Genomic DNA, 21,413 nt, shown 5'->3' with positions numbered 1-21,413 from the left:
GCCGTGGCCTCAAATCGCAGTGAAAACACGGAGCATCAGCAGTCAATCGCACAAGGAATAAATATAGATTGAGCGTAGGAACTTGTTGAATGAGTGGGCGAAAAGATAATTTTGCGTGGGTTCTACTCAACACAAACAACCACCCATAGCAACATTAGATGGTATGTTGGCCCAATGTTAATGCTCCTATTCTTACTCTGTGTGTGACGATTACAAGAGCAGACGACAGCAGTTTTGCATTCCATAACGACCTGTTGACCCAGGTCGGGTACACACTGGTATACATATTTCAACCAAGGGCGAAAGTGTAACGATAAAATGCAAAGTGAAAAATCACTAACGACGTGACATGTTCTCTCAAGAGTACCGCATTTCCCCACAAAAAGCCATGCGGAAAGACCCCCCTTAGTTGAGAAGGACTCTAATTAGTGGAAATTACAGCATTTCTCTAAAAAAAAAAAAGTTTTCATATTAAAACTCTGAAGCTGAGTTCTACAAATATTTGTACATTTCCCAGGAACCATGACAATTTAGCATTTCTAATTAATTAAAATACTGGCATATAAGAATAACACACTGTCTCTAGGGGGTTCAGTGACTCTCCTGAAATCTCGTTAGATGAAAAACACCTGTAATAAAATAAAATTCATGTCGCCATCATCATCGCTTTTGGGCCGCAAGCGAAATGAATTCGTTTCCTAAGCTAAAGGATGAAACACATTAACCGTTAAGGAAAAGTTTAAGGAGAAGAACACAAAATGAAAAGCCCTAAAAACATATTTGTAAGACAAAAACTACCAAGGACCTGGATAGCTGGTGGTGGCGACCAGACAAGATTACTCCTGTTAAGGGTGTTTTGATGTACTTGTAGCTCAGGATCGACTGACGGTCTCTTGAGAGTGCACCATATAGTAAGGCATATAAGCTCTCTGTCTAAAGTCCCATGCTCACCGGAAGATATGTACATTAATTGGCATTTTTAAAGGTGCACACCATTTTACCTCTTACTTAGAGGGCTAACTCTTAATCAGTCTTTGGGGACTCATAATAACAACAGGCACTTTAAGCCGCGGAACCGATTTTAAAATTTTAACGCTCCTAATTCAGTTATTAAATCATTTTAGAAAAAAAAAATAAAACTCACACTGTAAGAAAAGCATTATAACGATCTTTTTTAAAATAACGTTTGCTTTTTCACAAGAAATTCACAAAGAAAATTGCTGAAATTCGAAATAGAAATATCGGTTCAGCAAAGTTTTACGAACCGTCTATTTCAGTGTCTTTTTACTCTTAAGCCGTATAATTCGGGAGGGCGACACATATGAGTTAGCATGACAAAGACGCCAATACTTGAGTATAAAACACAGAACAGAAGCTTTAAATTGCCCCTTTATTACCCGGGTAATCTTGGCATGTGGTATCTATCACAATTCATGATCATTCGACTGTTGTGCGACTAGGAAAGCTCTTAGGGCTGTTAATAGCCATATCAACTTTTACCAGACATGGACGTCGTCATTGTTACTGTGGATGGAGTGTCTTCGATTCCAGAATTTAGATTGAATTCGTCTGCCATGAATACAATTGGCCAGGAAAGCTGCCTTGGAGCTTATCAGAAGTCGAGAAGCAAAACCGCTTTTATAAGGTGATGAAACCTGAGGATAACCCCATAAAGTTTGAGGACTTTGGAGATGCTCCAAAGTCAAAAAGAGATAATGCTCCACATGGCAATAGAACCGTCGGAGTTTAGAGGATCTATGCTTGAAGTCATTTTTAGGACTTTCCATTGACCACTCTGAAGCTACATTATTCGCAGTTCAGTAACCATAAAGACACCTAAAGATGGTCTAAAGATCATCCTTAAGTGCTAAAATTAAACAAAAGCTTACGAAGAGCGAGAGTGCAATATCTCCTCCTGAGTGCAAAATCACCCGCAATTACGGTATCGGAAGAAAGTTGCAAATTGACTGCTTTAACCCTTTAAGGACGAATGGGACACCGGTGTCTCAAATATAAAAACTATTTTTTCTGATTATTTAGAAGACGGAATAATTTTCTGCAGTAAAAAAAAATGTTTTGTTTTTGGGACACCGGTTTTCCACTTGTCCCTAAAGAATTAATAAATGTAAATGAAAAGCAATCTTATAAGAAAATTTTGTTAAAAATTTTATTGCATGATATACATACTAGTGCAATTTAAATTTAAATTTTTTCTGAGTATTAGGCCAGACTTTTAGAGCCTAAATCGATTCAAACTAATCTTTAAGTATATTTTGCCTGAAAAATTTGGTATTAATGGTTTAAATAAAGGAATTTGATGCAAAGGATCCCTAATCGATGAAACTAAGTCCTAAGTGTATGACAGTTTGGGTTGATCATTTTTTTACAGCTAAATTTTACTGAATAAATATTTTATATGTTTAGCCTGAGTTTATTCGGGTCTTTAGAGCCTAATATCTGTGGTCTGTTGAGACTTGAAGATTACTCAAAAGGTGGCTTAACGAGACTATCATCAAAACTAGAATTTTACAACATTTTTATCAATTTTTTTTAAACCGTATTTTAGCTGTAGCCGTAGGTCTGTCTAAAGCCTTACAAGGGCTTCAGACCTAAGGTTCAGTCATATGAATTTTACTTAGGATTGAATACTACAGAGATGATCAATTAGATACTAAAAGAAAACCACTGCAATTGGTTATTTTATTAGGATTTTAAGATAAGTGAACTGACCCAGTGAATTCTTGGGTCCTGGAATAACCGGAATAACCAATTATCCGCTCTCAGGAGTCCAGAACACGAAGTTTCATGTTTCCCATTTCACCATCAAACCACGACTGTCTCTATTTCTCTCTCGCATTTCCATTCTACTCGTGCTGTCATGGACGGAAATAACACACAACTTTCAAATAAACAATCGTTAGGACTATTGTACAGGAATTGACTCCTACAAGTTAAACGTACAGTTTGAAGTCCACATTACATTCTACATCAAATCGTTACGTTATAATTGAAATCTTGCATTATCAATTCCAGTAAGCATTGGGGGATGGGACAGCTAAGAAAAAATTGATTATTTCCAAAGCTTTCGGCACAGACTCCAAAACTTCCTCAGTGGTCAAATCTGTTCTCTTCTTCCTTTGTCATAGGTCTCCTTAGTTCATAGGGCATAGGATCTGGGGCACTGCATTTGTCCAATTTAGCTATTTTCACAATTTTCTTATTAACTTTTGTTCTGTATGTCTTTCTTGGTGGTTTCTTTGTGAGACTATTTACTTTTCTTAGCTGTCCCATCCCCCGACGCTTACCGGAATTGATAATACGAGAATCAACCGTCGGAAAAGACCAATAATAAAATCTCGCAATTCTTGCCTTTCTACGCGACCCTCAGAAAAATTTTAATTCCTAAAAATAAATTAGAATAAAATATAAAAAAAATAAGCGAAAATTACAATAACGCCAATATTGACGAGGAATATGTATAATGCAATAGGGATATGACCTCCCCCGGGTACGTCAGGGATGCTGATCCTTTCAGGGACAAAACAACAATGTCGGCAAAGCCTTCGCACTGTTGTCTCTGGAGAAAAAAAAACATTGTTGTTTGGTCTCTGAAAGGATCAGCATCCCTGACACACTCAGAAGGAGGTCATCTCCCTATTGCATTATTAAAACAAATTTTTAAATATATCATTTTTCAAAAAATCTCAGCAATAATATTAATATCTTAGATTAGCAATTATGAATTTTCTGAATTTTGATAGTTCCGGTTAACATTTGACGGGCAATATGTTTGAATCCTAAAGACGCCTTTATTAACTAGACCTTTGAACACTAAAGAGAGTCCCAAATGGCTTTCTCGTGCAAGATGTCCATCCATTTAGTATCCCATATTCTTTCGCAGAATTTTCCTCTGGTATTCATTAGAAGTGGTGTATACTTTGGCCATAAATTTTCTTATTCCACCATCCATGGTGAAAGATGGACTTCACACGCAATTTATTACTCAATTTCATAGATATAGACTCTATCGAGATAAGGATGGTTACATTCTCAATGTTTGACACATCGTTTTGTGAGTTGTCTGGATTTACCAATGAAAGATTTATATGTCCTTCTCCTGAGTTCTCAGGCTTAAATAATTGCTTTCAAGTTAAGATCTTCCCACAACAAGGCTTTGTTTCTACTTTTCTCTTCGAGTATGTTAACACCTAAACTTTATCGATAGCCCATAAATGTATAGGAATCCCCAAAATAAGTGCGAAAAAATATTATTTTCTGAGAAATTGTCAAAGACATAGACATTGATATCGATTTGGGGTTTGAGGGTGTACATAGGCCATCTCAAATATTTCTTCTACATGATATAAAATAAACATTGCAACCCTTATACGCTACACTGACTTTTCACGTATATGAAAATCGTGCTGGAATATTGAACACATTGAACAGATGATAAATGGAGTGGTGGTGTAAGTTCATGTATTGGAAAATTGCGAATTCGTAGATTGTGCACAATATACATAAAATATAAGACAAGTCTCACCCTGAGAGTGGTACTAGCTTCAATTGAAGCATATCGCACTGATATCCAATTCTGCTGAGTTACCAATGTACCAGGTATGGAAGAAGATACTTAGGTGCAAAAGATAAATTAAATTGATGCCACGGTGGTGTAGGTACAAATTAGGGATTAACCTTATGTTTTGGATGAAAGTTATAGGTTACATAGTATACATTTATGTTTATTTTATGAAATTATCAACAGGTCGATTGCGGTCAGGCTAAAGTTCAAGCACATCTTTTGAGAGTATTTTATCTTGAAACGCAAATCCTGTACCAAGTCCTTATCTGGCGCATTTGAAAGTATTCCCAAAGGTTTGTGCTGTAAATTTCGGATTTTCCCTTGTGTCCCTTAGATGAGATATAATAGAGAAAGTTCTTTTAACAAAAAATGTCTGCTGAGATAAAACAGAGAATAAATCCCTCCACATAATATGATGATTTCTTAAGGCCATTGAACCAATAAATTGACCTTTCATTTTTTTTTTACTTTAAATATCAACCTGCAAGTTAAAGGCATAACTTTAAATCTATATATAAATTCAATCAGTTTCTGTTTCAAGTGGTACAAAATATGAATCAAATTTGATGCTGAGGGATTTTAAAACTACGATGTTGAATCAGTTTTTCTCAAAGTGCCTTATCGATATTGATGTATTAATATGCTAACTTGTGCAGAATCTTGCCTTTTGATCTTGTTTTTTATTTATTATTCTAAGCCTTTCGTATGAGATTTAGAGTGAAAACTTAAATATATATTGCAATTTATATAACTTATAGATAAATTGGTCTTCGACAAATTTTAGTTCTTTCTTTTATATCGTAAAAATTCTTAAGAGAGTATGGGAGACTGGGGCCAAATTAGGGTTTTAGATATTGAGATGTTATAGTTTGCCCTACAAGGAACATTGAGAAAACCATAATTTTATCGAAGTAAACACCTCCCTTTTAATTCTTTAAAATATTTATAAATATGATAGGGTGAAAGGAATACCTATTGACACTTTAAGAACTCGTGTCAGGACTTATTGACACCCTACTCTGTACCATTTGGAATATGGAATTCGAACACCTATCCTTATAAAAAAACGCAGATTAATGAGAAAACGTCATATTACTTAGACCTTGTTAGATGCATTAAATAAATTTCAACATTTTGACAAAAGTGTCAAAAAAGGGGTTCGCTGTCGAACAGGTGTTCCTTCGACCCTACTGAACTTTTTTTGTGTTTTATACGTAATGAAAACAATCGTTTGCTGACTAATTTTGCCCCAGTCTCCCATAATACAGGGCGTACAACTTAATAAAAAATATCTTATTTATTTTATAAATCAGAAGCGACCAAATCAAATTTTTAAGACCTTGTAGCCAACTTCATCGTATCGTGACTCAAGAATTTTAACAAAAGGTTCAAAGTATAATGGCTTAATTAAAACATTTTTTCTCTGAATTTATTACTCAAAGTATTTAAATAACGGTATCTTTTAGGACCCTGCGATCTTTAGAGGTTTTAACTCTTTCTACAAGAAGAATATTACTGAACAAGCGGCATTTCCCTATATACAATCCTTTTTTTATGAATTTGAAGGATGGTAAAATATTTATAAGGAAGATCTGGAAAATTCCAGGGAAAATGAAGAGATAGGGATATGGTTTGTTCCAGGAAAATTTTCTTTGAGTCATTCTTTAGAAATTATTCTTAGAAACGACCAATATACGAGTAACCGTTATTGTATAAAGGGAGTTTTGCAAAAAAATCATTACAGTTCTCATACATATGTTTTATGCTCTTGTGATTTTCCTACATAATTTTGGGGTTCTCTGTGAATTTAAAGAATGAGCAAACAAATAAGATTATTCGAAATTCTCGCATTTTTGTTATTCATATTCCGCTTCTTAACTTGTTGATTTGACACTCCAATTGAGAACTATAATCGTTAACTGAATTGTTATAATGTCTAATATTTCAGAACGTGTATATGAGTGTACAAGAAAATAAGTTTCCTCTCATTTCAGTCGATCAATGGTCTGGAATAGCAATAAAAAAACATTAGGATTACACTTAAGAAAATCCAGTGATAAGAAGATTAAATGGTCTTATTGTCCAAGAGATTCTTATTTTGAGCAATCTTTAAGTGCCTGCAAATTTGGCAAAATACTTTTCTTTTGTATTGTAAAGGATTGGAAAGAGATGTAGGATTGGTTCTCAACTCGAAATTTGTCATTTTTTCTCTTTTTGCAGCACTTTTCAATTGGAAAAGTGTTGCTCAGCTAAGCCGTACAATCGACCAGAAGAATTGGTTATAAAAAAGAATCAAGTCAGGAAAATACAGCGAGGGTGGTAGAACATCGATTTTGATCTGGACCATAGAAGTACAATAACACTGAGCCGTTTTGCTAGCAATACGTGATTCAAATCGGTCAAACGATATTGGTACCAATTCCAATTGAGAATTTCGTTTTCATTGAGTAGCTCATAATGCGTAATTCCTCATTAGTCCTCGTCAAATCCCGAAATGATGTGCATGGTTTCCTTCCTGTAGATATTTGCCCTTTTTGTTGAATCCCTCTCCAGGTGAGAGCCAGAAATCGTTATGGGTTTTGATACTCAAATAATGTTCTTTTTTCATCGTCTGTAACACTTCTATTCTGGAAATACATTCCTTTACACTTCAAAGGCAAAATTTCGGTCGTGGATTTTTGGATTTTTTATGCTTCTCAGTCAACTCATGTGGCACCCATTTCTCTTAATTTTTTTTTTTAATTTTTTCATAGCATTTAAATCAGAGGTGTGCAAGAAACCGTTGAAACCGAATTAACGTCAAAATAAGTTTGTTATAGTAGCGTTTTGACCATTGACGTACATGTTTCATTTGACGTTAATTCGGTTTCAACGGTTTCTTGCACACCTCTGATTTAAATGCTTGAAAATACTTAATCGAATCACGTTTAATGCCCTAGAAAGTTTATTTTATCATCTTCATCCAGTATCTTTGAATTGGGGCAACTATCAAATTAGGTTTTTTCCTTTTGTAAATGTAACTGGATCTTGTCATGATATAATTTAGCTTTACAAACCTATTTCGAAGTTAATGATAAGGCTTAATTAGGTTCTTTTGTTAGGTTTAGGTTCTTTTTTTTTCATTTCTTGAAGAATGTTAGAGTACATTTTAAACATTTTTTTCTTAAACCATTACTCGGTTCAAAAACCGTAGATCTACTGTGGAGGAATTCCGTAAAAGTATGGCAATGTCATTTGACAAATTCGAATTATTTTTATATGGTAAATTCGGAAGAACTAATTGGAAATCAGATGCAGAAGACCTTCATAGCGCTATTTGCAATGGTTATTCGATGCATCATGGCTATAATGTTGTCCTGTTTCCAAATTTATCATGAAAATTTGTCATATGACATTGTCATATTGTTATAGAATTCCATTACAAGACATAATTTAGTTAAGATCCACAATGGGATCAGATTTGAAATTTTTTAGGTAATTATTTTCGAGTTCACGAAAAGGTGAATGAAACACTTTAGCAAAGTATGATACAGATCGGAGGACACACAATTTCGTACGGATTTCAATAGATGAGATAATTGAAAATCTCATCTAATGTATTCCTTCTTATCCAATCTGACGATACAAATAAGGTCAATGTCAATTCCGTCTCAATGGATTGCTGGGAGATTCTGCTTTTGACTACATAAGGGATTATCTTATGGGAAGTACATATTCCTTTTGACGGAGCATAATCTGTCTTCCTCTGGATTAAATAAAATTCAGAGAACTTGCCAAACTTAAAGGCAAAACATAAGTGATTTGGGCTTTCAATCGAGCTCAATATCTTCATCTGGAATATGTTTTTTGGGATGATATAAAAACAGCACTGAAATGGGCGGAAAAAAAATATTTGAAAAGCTAAAAGCCATGGGTAAGGGATTGAAGAGGTATATTTTATGGTTCGTTTGAAATTTAATACATTTTCATATTCTATATGCAAAATTTTTGGAAATAAAAAAAAAGAAAAGTGTTATCTTTTGGTTCTGCGAACACAAAATATAATGGAATATTTTATAATGGTGCTGTATAAAAGAGGATATTTCTAACTCCTTATGACACATTGAGAGTTAAATCGGAAATTTTACAGAATATTGACTGTCTATCAGGTCGTTTGCAAGGCTACAATCCATTAAATTCTGTCCATCATTGTCACATTTTCTTTTTTGGAAAATATGCGGAAATTCTGATGGGAAGTGGTTGTCTTTCATTTTTGCAAAATTTTTCTCATTTTCTTATGAATGTTTAGCACTTTATTCTTGTGCATATTCAGTTGAATTATCAGTAGTTACTTCATCAGATTATTCATCAACATTTTGGAAGGCTCTCACTATATTTTGCCATTTTGCACATATTATGAAGTAGATAGAAATTGTTCAGCGCTTCTTTCACTCGTTGATTTTTTTTATGCTTCTTTTTGAATTGCTACAAAAGCTTCCGTACATCACACTAGCATATATGATATGAAAGTTTTAGAAAGCACGATATTATACTATCGTGAAAATGGTTGAAAGGTAGAAGTGCAAATCATTGTCTTTCAAAGTGTCTTGACGATACACATGAGCGTTTGCTCTGCAAATTTAATTGTTTCTTTGTACAAAGCATATTACATTTATAAGATATATACTCTTTTCTGAGATAAAATTAATTTGTTCAATTTTAAATTTTATCTTCTAAATAAGACTAAACACTTTTTCTGAAATTTTTTTTTAAAATAAATTTAATTGTGATTGATAAAGCTTCAACAGTTTTGATAGCTTTTAAGTTATGGCTAAACAGAGATCGCTATCAAATATTTTTTAAGGATTTTAATAAATGATCAATTTACATGTATATTTTACTTTACTAAAAATTTAGAGATATTCAACCGCATTAAAAAAATAGAGTTGCAATTCCAGTGTGAAAAACTGTCTGGACTTTTTTAAACTAAGAAACCTTTCAAATAAATGGTAATAAAACTTTAAGAAAAAATAAGTAAAATATAATACAGTAATTTTAAAATAATTAGAAAAACATACTTATCTATAGGGCAAAGTGCCCATGCTTTGTACGATCTCAAGCTTCATAATTTCTAATTTTTTCCTATGTTTTCCAATAAATGTGACTGATCCAACACATTTTAAATACTAATGAAAAGTGTTCTATTTGTAAAATATATTGCGGAGTCGGATTTATTCAGAAATATAAGAAAAATTTAGTCTTTGAAGCTTGGGACCGTGCAAGTACTTTCCCATATATTATTGATTAAAAAGGAGTCTTAAACATTTAATGCGAAAATTAAAGATTTCTAATTCTTAAAAGGGCTACGTGAATCAAAAAGATTAAAAAAAAAGTATATTTTTCTATTTTTTTCTGCAACATAGTAAAAAATGTTTCTTTTTTTAAGAAAACTTACTTTGCGGTGGATAAGATTATTCAAGGTGAATTTATCTAACTTAAACAATCAAAGATTTCCTGTTAGTAAATGAGTTAAACTAATACTTGAACGGTAGATTTTTGAAAAAAAATGAAATGTGTATTCTTGGGAGAATTTTATAGAAGAAAGTTATAATTTTCGGCGTATTTTACACCACGTTTAATCTTGAAAAATTAGTTGTGATCAAGGCAACAAATTATCCTGCATTCAAGTGCGAGTATAACTCACCGGATAACAGAAAATTCTTTGTTTTGTTTATGTCACGTGAATTTTGAGTAGTCTTATCAGCCGCAAAGTAAGTTTTTTCAAAAAAGTTCTCCAAAAAAACAGGCCCCAACGACTGAATTTTTATTTTTTTTATATAAAATTAAAAAAAATAACTCAAAAATATTTTAATTTCATGTTCTTAAGAGCTTGAATTAAATAAATTTTTTATTATGGTGAAAAATGTAAAGAAAATATGCTGTGTTTTTCAGTTCAGGCGACCTACGTTACCCCTTAAAGCGATAAAATTAGATTATTTTATAAGCACGCCTTAGAACTTTTAACTTAAAAAAACGCTAATACAGATATTTTTTAAAAATTTTAATTTTGTTTTGTGTTTTTTTCTGTAAAATAAAAAGCAGTTTTGTGTAATCTATCTAGATAATTTAGAAGATAGATATTTGTGATTTTGCGTCCACCGTCGTCTTAGCGTTGGTACCCAACCTCCAGAGCAAAACGGTTATAATCAAAATTACTTACTCTTATCGATGACAATAAAATAATAAAAAATTAGTGTCTAAAAATTAAATTGGTATTCAATTTATAAATTATGTTGATGCTTATATTTCACGAACTAGAAATAAAGTTTTCACTTTTTAGAAAATCTAAATGTCTATACGAACAGTTTTCAAATAACTCCAAGAAATTATTTTTTTAATTTTAGAACGCAAATATCAATGTTTAATAACTTCAATTCTAAAATAAACGTTTACCTTTAAATCCCTTAATCAACCTGTACAATTTCGTGTGAATTTTGTATTACGAATAAAAAATAAAGAATTGGTTTTAAAATAAATTTAAAAATGAATTTGTATTCATTGAAAGGTAAATATCAAATTTATTTTAGATTTCTTAAGGTTAAATTCTTAAAATCCTAATACTTTTGAATTGTGATTTAATTATGTTGATCATTTTTTTTTTGAATTATGAAGTACAATTAAAAACTTTTAAGTTAAGAAAATAAACTGGGTTTAAGGGATGATTTGAAAGGGTTTAAGGATTAAACTGAAAATTTAGAGATGTTTTTGGCAATGTTTTAACAGACATGGTCAACTTTTCTTTAGAGCACTTAATCGTTTAAAAGAAACTTGCAACCAGCTTTAAAAAGAGGAAAACTGAAAAGAAGTCACGTAATTTTGTTTCAAGAAAATTAGTGAAAAGTTTATTTCGTTCTATACATTAAAAAAAGGCTTTGAAAGCCAGTTTAGAGTTTTGAAACTTCTACAATATCTATATTTTATAGTTATAAGAAAGAGATCTAGTAATTTGTAATAAGATAAATCCTAAAGAGATAGCGGGAGGTGAGACTACTTTGAGCTGTGGGGCTTCATTGTTTTACGATTTTTTTCGCATATTTCTAATGGAAACTGGGTTTTAACATGACGTCCATGATGTCATTTTAATACACAAAATAATTGTGGATCTAAATAAAATAATTGTAAGGGCCAGCTTCATTTATAAATAGGCGGAAAAGTGGTATAACAATTTAGCCTCATAGCTTAAAGTAGCTCCACTTCCCTATACAGGACCTTCAGCTTTAAGTTTCTCTTATTTCTCTAAGACAATGAGAAAGTAAATCAAAGGAAACATCTTTTGTGTATCGCCAAATCACCTTGTCTCATATGCGCATTTGAAAAATCACGGCTTTTCTCTCTTCTATGCCATACAATTGTTCGTCTTTTTGTGTGTGTAGTTACATTTGTAATGTGGTAACATCCAGGCATCTTCTTCATTCTATCTTTTCAGGCGGTCGATGGATTCCATGTCGAGTGGCCGAAGTGCTCGTCTGCCCGCCACACCATCCATCAATGTGCGTTCCTTTGAGAGCAATCACAATTATCAGGGAGGTAGTATGCCCAACAGTGCTTTCAGCAATCTCGGTCCAGAACTCGCGGCAGCCACGTCGCAAGTCCTGGACAATTTGTCTGAGCGCGAACGTCAGATGATACTTAGTGTTTTGCACCGTGATGAAGGGATTCGTCAGCGTGAAGCTGCTAGAATTATGTAAGATCTCTGCAATATTCATGGCTATTCATCTCTATGTAATATTGTGCACAAATGCACCTACAACTGCATGCTAACTTTACCATCACAAGAGTTTCCCTTACTTTCCGCCTTTCATATCATTTCAAAATCATCTATGTGAATGCTGTTGGCTGGGCTGTTGTCTTTCTGCATGCTAATGCTTTTGACAACAGGTGATACATCCTCCCATTAATATGTATATTTCCCATGATATAGCATCCATTCTATTGCTCCATTCGCTCTATTGGTATTTACAATGGAAAATTTATGTATATTTGAAAAGGGGTGTAATGAATTCATCACCCTAATATACCTAACCCACCTAACCCTCCTTCTCAATTGACGTCCTTTTCCAGCGAATGACAGTCAAAGTCCTTTCTATTCGAGGGGGAATACAGACAACTCAAGGATACTTTGGGGATACCACAAAAAGCCTCAAAATTATGTAGAATAAATTATTTCATTTAATGACAGTTTTATGTGTTTTTCAACGGTTCAATAAAACCCTTTTTTAATGTGAAAATTTCATTATCATAGTCAAATTATATCAAATGACAAAGAATAATTATAACTCTGTACGATATTACGGAAAAATGCTTAAGAGAAAAATTCACAGCAAAATAGTATATAGCGATAGGAATAAAAAAAAGCTTTTCACTTTAAAAGACCAAAAGTTAAATAAGCTTTTAATTCAATTTCAAACAGATTGTCTTACAATTACTGAAAGCAGTCAAGCAGTTAATATTGTCTGAGCAGATGACAAGACTTTTGCGCTATTGATGGTGATTATGCACCGACTATCATTAGAATTCGGGTCACAATCATTTATATAATTAATATTCGCCTTGTTTCTCGGATCAGGTAGTTTGATAGAATAAATTTGTATTTCAATGAAAAGTTCAATTGCTCTTAAACATCAAAAGTAAATTGTTCTTGATTTGCTGGAGATTTACTTAGACTTACAAGAGGATTTTAATTTATAGGGCTAAAAAAGATTTTCATAATGGTAAGAAGGGCAAGTTCTTAAGAGATGAATTTTATGGGTCACCGTCAAAATCCCGAAAGCCAAAATACCGAATTCTTAAAGGTGTCATAGCTACTCCCACGATTGCACCCGCGCCTTCTAGAGGCAAAGGGAAATCCTTGGTGTCGTGGGAAATCATTCTGAACATTTTCCTCCATATAATTTCATCCCTTTCACGATTTTGAACATTTGGGATTTTGGCTTTCGAGATTTTGGCTTTCGGGATTTTGGCTGCCACCGGAATTTTATATCGCTATTACTAGCCATGCAATCAATATAACCATTGCCGAAAACCAGAACTTAGTGTCAGAAACCGTTTTCTCTCTAGAATTGTTTCTCGAAGAAAGAAACAGTGAAGCAGACGAAAATATTGATTTTTAATTAATAAGAATAATGCCTCTAAAATCTTAAATAGAAAAAGCTCAAAATTTGAAAAATTTCTTATTATTATTTAAAGAATGAATGACGTTTCGAACACTACAAGTTTACTTAAAAATTTTCAGTGCCTTTGAAAGGTTTTCGCAACATGTTTAAAAAAAATATTGTAAAAGTACTTCATTAGTATTTAGTTATAAATATCGGAGGCAGCCAAAATCCCGAAAGACGAAATCCAGTATGTTCAAAATCATGAAAGGAATGAAATTATATGGAGGAAAATGTTTAGAATAATTTCCCAAGACACAGAAGATTTCACTTTGCCTCCAGCAAGCGCGGATGCAATCGTGGTAGTAGCTATGACACTTTTAAGAATTCGGGATTATGACTTTCGGAATTTAATGGTACATCATTTAGATTTGTCAAATTTTATGAAATCAAAATTCGCGTCTCTTTCTTTCTCAAAAGATTTACATGAGTCGATCCCATTCATTTGGACTTCAAATTTTACTGAAATAAATTTAATTTGGTGTGACGTTCAAAAGAAGAAGAAGAATGCAAAAGAGTAGGATAGACATAAAACTTTTAAGAAAGAAAGGAATATGAATTTTGATTTTATGAAATTTTCCTGATCTTAAAGGTGTGCCCGAGCTATAACGTTCGGGATTTTGGCTATCAGGATTTTGACGTTCGAGATTTTGTCTTTTGGAATTTTGGCTTTAGGGATTTTGGTGTTTTGGATTTTGGCTTTCGAGATTTTGACCGGAACCCGTTTGGACCATAGAACTAAACATACGAAGAGGACGCGTTAGAACAATCTTTAAAGACAAAGCTAAGTGACCTCAAAAATTGAAATGCAATCAAGTTTACTCAATACATTTAAATGTTCTTCAGAGTGTAAATAAAATTTAGTGAACAGTTCTTAAGGCCAGGATGATCTTTTTGGCCAGGAACTGGAGTGAATCGTATTTAGTGATGAAGTAAAGTATACAGTGCTATAGGAAGTGTAAAAATAAATTTCCATGATCAGTGAAAAGCTCGAATCTGAGGGTTTATTTTAGTGAGTACTTCTTAAACTTTATTTCTAGATGTCCAATCACCGAAGGCCGCTATAAAAATCTTTTCCGATTTTTTAGTGGGCCCTACGCAATTGCACATCTAATTAATAACGAGCTATCAATAAAAAAAGCGTGAAGTAATTGAATTCGTTATGAAAGTACACACTGGTGCCGGTTATTCACTTTGAGGAAAATTATTTTATATAAAAAATTCGCAGATTTTTTATTTAAACGTCCTCTTCGTAGTATTACTCTGAGGTTTGAACGAAATGTTCGCCTAGGCTACCTCTAAAACATAAACAGAAAATAAAAGAAATCTATAGAACCGGTTTCGAGATGCGAAGAAAAATTAAAAAAAAAAGTCTGAAAATATTGTTTTTTTTTTGGGGTCATCGAAGACCGGAAGTTGATATCTTTTATCGTTTAAGTTTAAGCTCTCCAGAGCGGTAGCAAGTTGGTAAAGTTCAAAGATTTATCTCAGGATTGAAATCCTGAGTTAAAGTTTATTTACTTAAGAACGATAGAATCACAAGTGGTGATCCTGATGTGTGACAGAAACGACAATATCTTCAGAAATAAAAAGATAATTTTTGGATTCATCGAATTAATATCGAATTTCACACAAAATAGGATTGTAGAAAATCCTTGATATTGTTACGCAAAATCCATGTATACGCATACGTTTTATTTAAAATTCATTTAATTAAGAGCCACAATTAAACAATTACTATGCTAGCGATGAGCTAATTAGAATTTTGACATATAATTAATGAACTAAAATTAGCATTTATTGAAATACTGAATTATTAATGCTATCTAATATAATTTAATATTTAACAGAAAAATATTAAACTATAATAAATATTTAACAATGTTTCAGAATTTACCTTGACCATAAATTCTTTTGCTTAAAAATTCCTACAGTGTTTTAAGTTTTCTACTCTGAAAAGAATTCAATAATGAAATTACTTTACATGCGAAAATATTTTGAATATTTCTAAGAATGTGGGACAAGATTTTTTTCTCAATAAGGTATTATGTGCTAGGCTGAAAACTTTTCAAAATATTATATACGTGGGGAAAATGCATAAAGAGATTACTATTTCTTCCTTCCTTCACAATTTTCTATCCTTACCACCTGACAGAGATAAATAGATTATGAAAATCTCCTTTTTATAACAAGTTATACGAGAAAGGACAAAAGGAAAAACATGCCTTTTCTTTTTGTCAGCATGAAAGATACAACCGAGAATTCTTTGCGATTTTTTTTCGCGCAAAAAAAATGCAATATACTTTTCAGACGTAATGTTCATTTGATCCTCGTCTCCTTTATTGTATATCTCTTTCATAGAACGTTTGGCACGAAGAGAAATATAATATTTTTAAAACATTTACAAGTTCTACTAGTCATGATACTTTCCGTTCCATATCATTACTACGAGACACCTGTGGTCTCAATTTACTCTCAAACCAGTTTTTCCTGGAAAGTTCTTCCTCAATTTTATCGCTCAGTCATCTATCAGATAAAAGTAATTTAGGATATTGATTTTATAGAGTTAAAATAGTATGTGTTAAGGGATATGAAATTATTTGCACCACATAATTCTGATAAACTATTTGAGGAAAAGAGCCTGTTGCATATTTTGCCTTCCAAAATAGTAATATATCAAATTATAATAGCTCTTGCGCTATGTATGTACATAATGTGTGCAACCAATCGTTTAAGGCGCCTCACTTGTTGAACGCCAACGGGGCCAATGGGTTTTGACAAGGCCAAAGTGCACATTTTTGGCAGTGCTTTTATATTTTTATTTTTGAGAGTTAATAAAATAACATGCAAACTTTACATTGTTCACTGAATTTGACTCATGTCCGCAATATTCTATGTTATAAATTGTTGTAGTTACTATTTCACTCGTTAAAAATTGTCTCAGGTTCTTACCTAACAAAAGTAGTTTAAGAGTTTGACATTAAACATGAAATTTGAAATTTTTTTTCACGATGTTTAAAATTTTTAAAGGTTGATTCTATCGAAGTTGTACTGTATTTCCAATTCAAAGTAATATAATCTCAAAGGTAATCTCCAAAAGATAGAAATATGTTTTATATAATCGAGGATATACAATTAATTGACCCGAAAGCCTAAATCCCAAATTTCCGAAAGCCAAAATCCCGATAGAGCCAAAATCCCGTAAGCCAAAATTCGGTAGCCAAAATCCCGAATGTTCAAAACCCTGAAAGTGATAAATTTATACTGAGGATAATATGTGGAATAATTTTCGAACACAGAGAATTTCCCTTTGCCTCTAGCAAGTGGAGGTGCAATCGTGGGAGTAGCTATGATACTTTTAAGAATTCGGGATTTTGGTTTTCGGGATTTTGGCGTTCGGAATTTTGGTTTTCGGGATTTTGGCTTTCAAGATTTTGACTTGGGACCCTCTCTGTGAGCTAAATCTGTTTTTTTACACTATTACTTCTTAAAGAAAGTTTAAAGGGTGATTTTTAACAGCTTCTGTGAAATTGAAACAATTGATAACCGGAAAGTTTAATATCTGCGAAGAATATTTTAAGTGCTGGAAAATTTCCCACTGTAACCCTTTAAAATTTTGGTTGCATCCGATATGAAACGTGTCGCGTTGTTGTCTTGAAAGACTTATTCTTTTTTTTTTGGTCAAAATCTAGAGTAATAGCTACTTTTTCCGATTCAGGCGGAACGATTTTAAAAACGTATCCAATATATTTTTTTTTAAATAACGAAATACGGTGAAATCCTAAGAATCTTGTCAATTATAATTCGTAATTTATCATCCATTCGAATTCTCATAATCAAAGTTATAGGCCGTACAAAATCGAGTTGATCTTTTTAAATATAAATCACTATTGCGAAATTTTTCAAGTAACTTTTTAATCATCATAAGAGAAAGTACATGATGTAAATAAACACCCTAAATGCTTTCTTTGTGGAAGTCCATCACTTATTGATTTCCATAATTCGCCTTACATTAAGTGATGAAAATGCATCATTCTCTTCTTCATTTTGGAAATGTTCTCCAAAGGACAAATCGACTTATTTGAAAGATACTTGGGAATAAAGGAATGCAGCACACTATAATCTTTTCGGTGTATACAAAATAGTTAGCACAAATATTAAGGGTAAGCTATGGGACTTGGGTCACGTTTGATAACGCCTGTGATGTTAGCCTACGAATTTAGCAATCATTCAATATTTTACTCAATATTTTTTTCTAAAGAAAACCATAATATCCCACTGTTTAATTACACCCTTGACTAATTCTACCCCAGTCTCCCCTATTTATAAAAACGAAACCGTAAATAAAATCTAAATTGGTTACAGGCAAAATCAAAACCCCATTCTTTCTCTTTTCCAAAAAACTTTCAGTGCTTTTGAAGTTTCAAATAGAGTACAGCTCCAATTTCATATTTTTTACCAAATTTAAGTTTTTTGGCTTATTTGTACAGTGTATTTTTTGTATTGGTATTAGTTTTAGAATGGACAATATTAAAAAAGAAACAAGAAAATTGTATTTGCAATTAATAGTAAAATCAATTTTGATGGTAATATTAAAAATACATAATTAATAATGTAATTGAATTGTGAATTGCTTTTAAGGCTTTTAAGGGCAAAAATATTTTGAAATATGTTCAGCGCATTAAGACTAATGACCAACGCACAATAATTTTTGTTTATAAACATGTTTTCAAAATTTCCCATGAGAATGAGCGAGATGACTAGATCTGGATCTCACTCACTCTCGTTGAAATATCAAAAACATGTTTACTAAACAAAAGTTATTGTGCGTTGGGCATAAGTATAAAATAAACATGGTAAATATTTATCAACTATTATTTTTTAATGTAAAATAATGCATAATTTACTTTTTCCTAAAGACTCAAATGCCCTAAACTTATAAGGAAAAGTCACATGAATTTTCCTGATTATTGTTCCTTACCGTTTATCTATTAAAAAGTCATAAAAATGTCATCAGAAATAATAGCAAAATAATGAAATGAAAATGTTTTTTTCCGTAAAAATACTCGACTTTCGACTGGGGTAAAAAATCACAAAACAAATATTTTATTTTTTTACAAAATAAGTGAGCGCCTCAGATATTTTAAATAGTGCATTTTTATAGGAAATTTACTGCTTTACAACTTTATGAAAGTAATGTTCTTCTATTTTGTAAAGAAAAATACATTTATCGAGCTATTTTCTAAAGGGTAATTTTGTGATCATTCTCAAAAATTCTGGGGTAAATGGTATCAGGCATGGGTTAAGGCTTATCAGATCTTGATTCTATTACGGGCTCTCGTATATTTAAAAAACTACGAATTAAAAAAAAACTATTCAAAAAATCCGAATCATTTAGGAAATATTGACAAGTGCATAAATTTTGGAAAATAAATAAGTAAAAAATTGATATCTTCTGTAAGGAAAATATTTCAAAACACGGCTAAAAGTTTCAATATTTTTATTTTCTAAATTCCTTGTTCGAATTCTAAAAAACTTACAACATTGAAGAAGGTACATATCTAGATGCTATGTAAAATATCTATTGAAAAAATTTTAAGCCGCTATCTTTTTTATCTTGAAAGATATTGAATCTTGAAATTTTCGATTTGTTACTTTTTGCCCCAGTCTCCCCAATCTTCTTTAGACTTTCGGAGGAATCTTTTTTAAAAAATATAATTTTCTGCTAAAATTACACTACTATCTATAGGCCTTAAAACAGAATAAAAATTTTCACTTCAAAATATCTGTAATAAGGTTAAATGGAGTAATTCTGATTCTGAATCATTTATAATGTTTCCGACACACCTTTTAGATTAGGAAAATGTCATGAAATCAAAATTCACATACGCTTCTTCTTCCCCAAAATTTTTGCATATCTATACCACTCTTTCCCACTTGAAATTAAATTGAACTAAATTGAATTTGTCATGATGTTAAAAAGAACATGAGCATAAAAGAGGCAAAGCTCTTGGGAAATATAAAGATGTGAAATTCGATTATGAAATTTTTTTGACGTAAAAGGTGATGTAAAAGCGCACTACCTTCCGACGACTTAAGCTTCGAAAAACTATTTTTTTTTCAATTTTTTATTGGATTTAATGCATGATTCTTTTCAGAAGATTTAAGCCATTTGACTAGCTAATCAAATATAATATTATAAGGCAAAGTGCCCTCAAGTCGACTGGTTCCTCAATTCGACCGGTAGAGTTATTTATTCAATTTATTTATATTTGCACTAATATTTGGCCTATGATCTAACATCAATAGGTCAATTATTCCATAAATAAGATGAATTAGTGACAATTTCGTGTAAATTTGCCATCAAACATTCAAAAATTAACCCACCGGTCGAGTCGAGGAACCGGTCGACTCTAGGGCACTTTACATGGGTGAAATTCAATAAAAGCATATTGAAAAAGAATAATTGTTCGAGGCTTGAGTTGTCCGAAGGTAACGCCCTTTCCCCTTGTGAATTTTACCCTATCTGATTATTGAACTATAAATGCTTTTCGTACTAAATATTTGGATTTTATTTTCAAATAACTGTAATATATCGTACTAGATATATAGATTGTTCAATCCCAAAATGTATGATATAAATTGAGGTACTTATGTCAGAAAATTGCCCAATATCTTCTGATTTATCAAAAGATGTTCGTATATTAAGTGTTCAAGATAAAGCTATACTTGTATATTTGAAACTTTCCATTAAGTTTGTCAGTCCTCTGTCAACCCCTTACATATCTTTCGTAAAGAGGGGTCTTCATCGTGATTAATGGGGAGGTGAAACAAATTCGATTTAGGTTTCATTTATCACACCGTTGTCACGATATTAAATAGCTTTTTTTTTGATAAGAGAACGAGCCTAAAGTTGACGGAAGAAAACACAAAAGATCCACAGAGGATTCATTAAATGAGTAATGTAATTAAATTAAATTATGGAGAAATATTTCTATTTGGAAGTATTTATGAGGGCAGAGTATATGAGTATTGATAATAAATGGGGAGTTTAAGAGGTATTTAAAAACCATTAGACCAGAATGTTATAAGCTTTGAAACTTTGAAGCCCTAATAAGTTAGGACAGTTACTTTGCTAAAACCGCTTTGAATTTTGCTTAAGCTGTTGATTGGATTTTAATGTACGATACTCTATGTTAAATCTGTACAGCAGATTGTACTCTAAAACTTTTCCTGTATCATGTAAGAAGTGACTGAAACAAGAGGAAGGAACACCAATTGGAAATCAAGTGCTTTTGCGGTTTCAGTCACACATTTATCAGATTCTGAGATTCAAGACAGTTCCTTCACATTTCGTGACTCTGTGTGCATGGGATGACTTCTCACCTGTTCAGGTGAAAAGGTATATGATGGTAGGAGTGAGGTGTATGGAGTTGACACCTTCACTAACACGACTAACACTAAAAGACATTTTAAGAGATCTTAGATGGATTGTGTGAGGAAGGAAATTCTGTTGAAATACGAAGCTTCATCGTATGAAGGATTTAGTTGTTGTCGGGACGAAGACATAAGAGGATGGTATCCTTTTGATCTCTGACTCTAAGTGATTGCCACGATGTCAGTGGATGGGACAGATGAGA

General features: G+C 32.3%; 1 pseudogene; it reads left to right on the top strand.

Annotated features, from left to right (window-relative positions):
- The window catches only part of LOC129809915 (uncharacterized), a 193,690-nt pseudogene that overhangs the window by 49,491 nt on the left and 122,786 nt on the right, over positions 1-21,413 (top strand).

This window comes from Phlebotomus papatasi, chromosome 1 (genome assembly GCF_024763615.1).
Source record: "Phlebotomus papatasi isolate M1 chromosome 1, Ppap_2.1, whole genome shotgun sequence".
Lineage (NCBI taxonomy): Eukaryota > Metazoa > Arthropoda > Insecta > Diptera > Psychodidae > Phlebotomus > Phlebotomus papatasi.
Note: the sequence above shows the minus strand (reverse complement) of the source record. Positions and strands in the feature narration are given on the sequence as shown.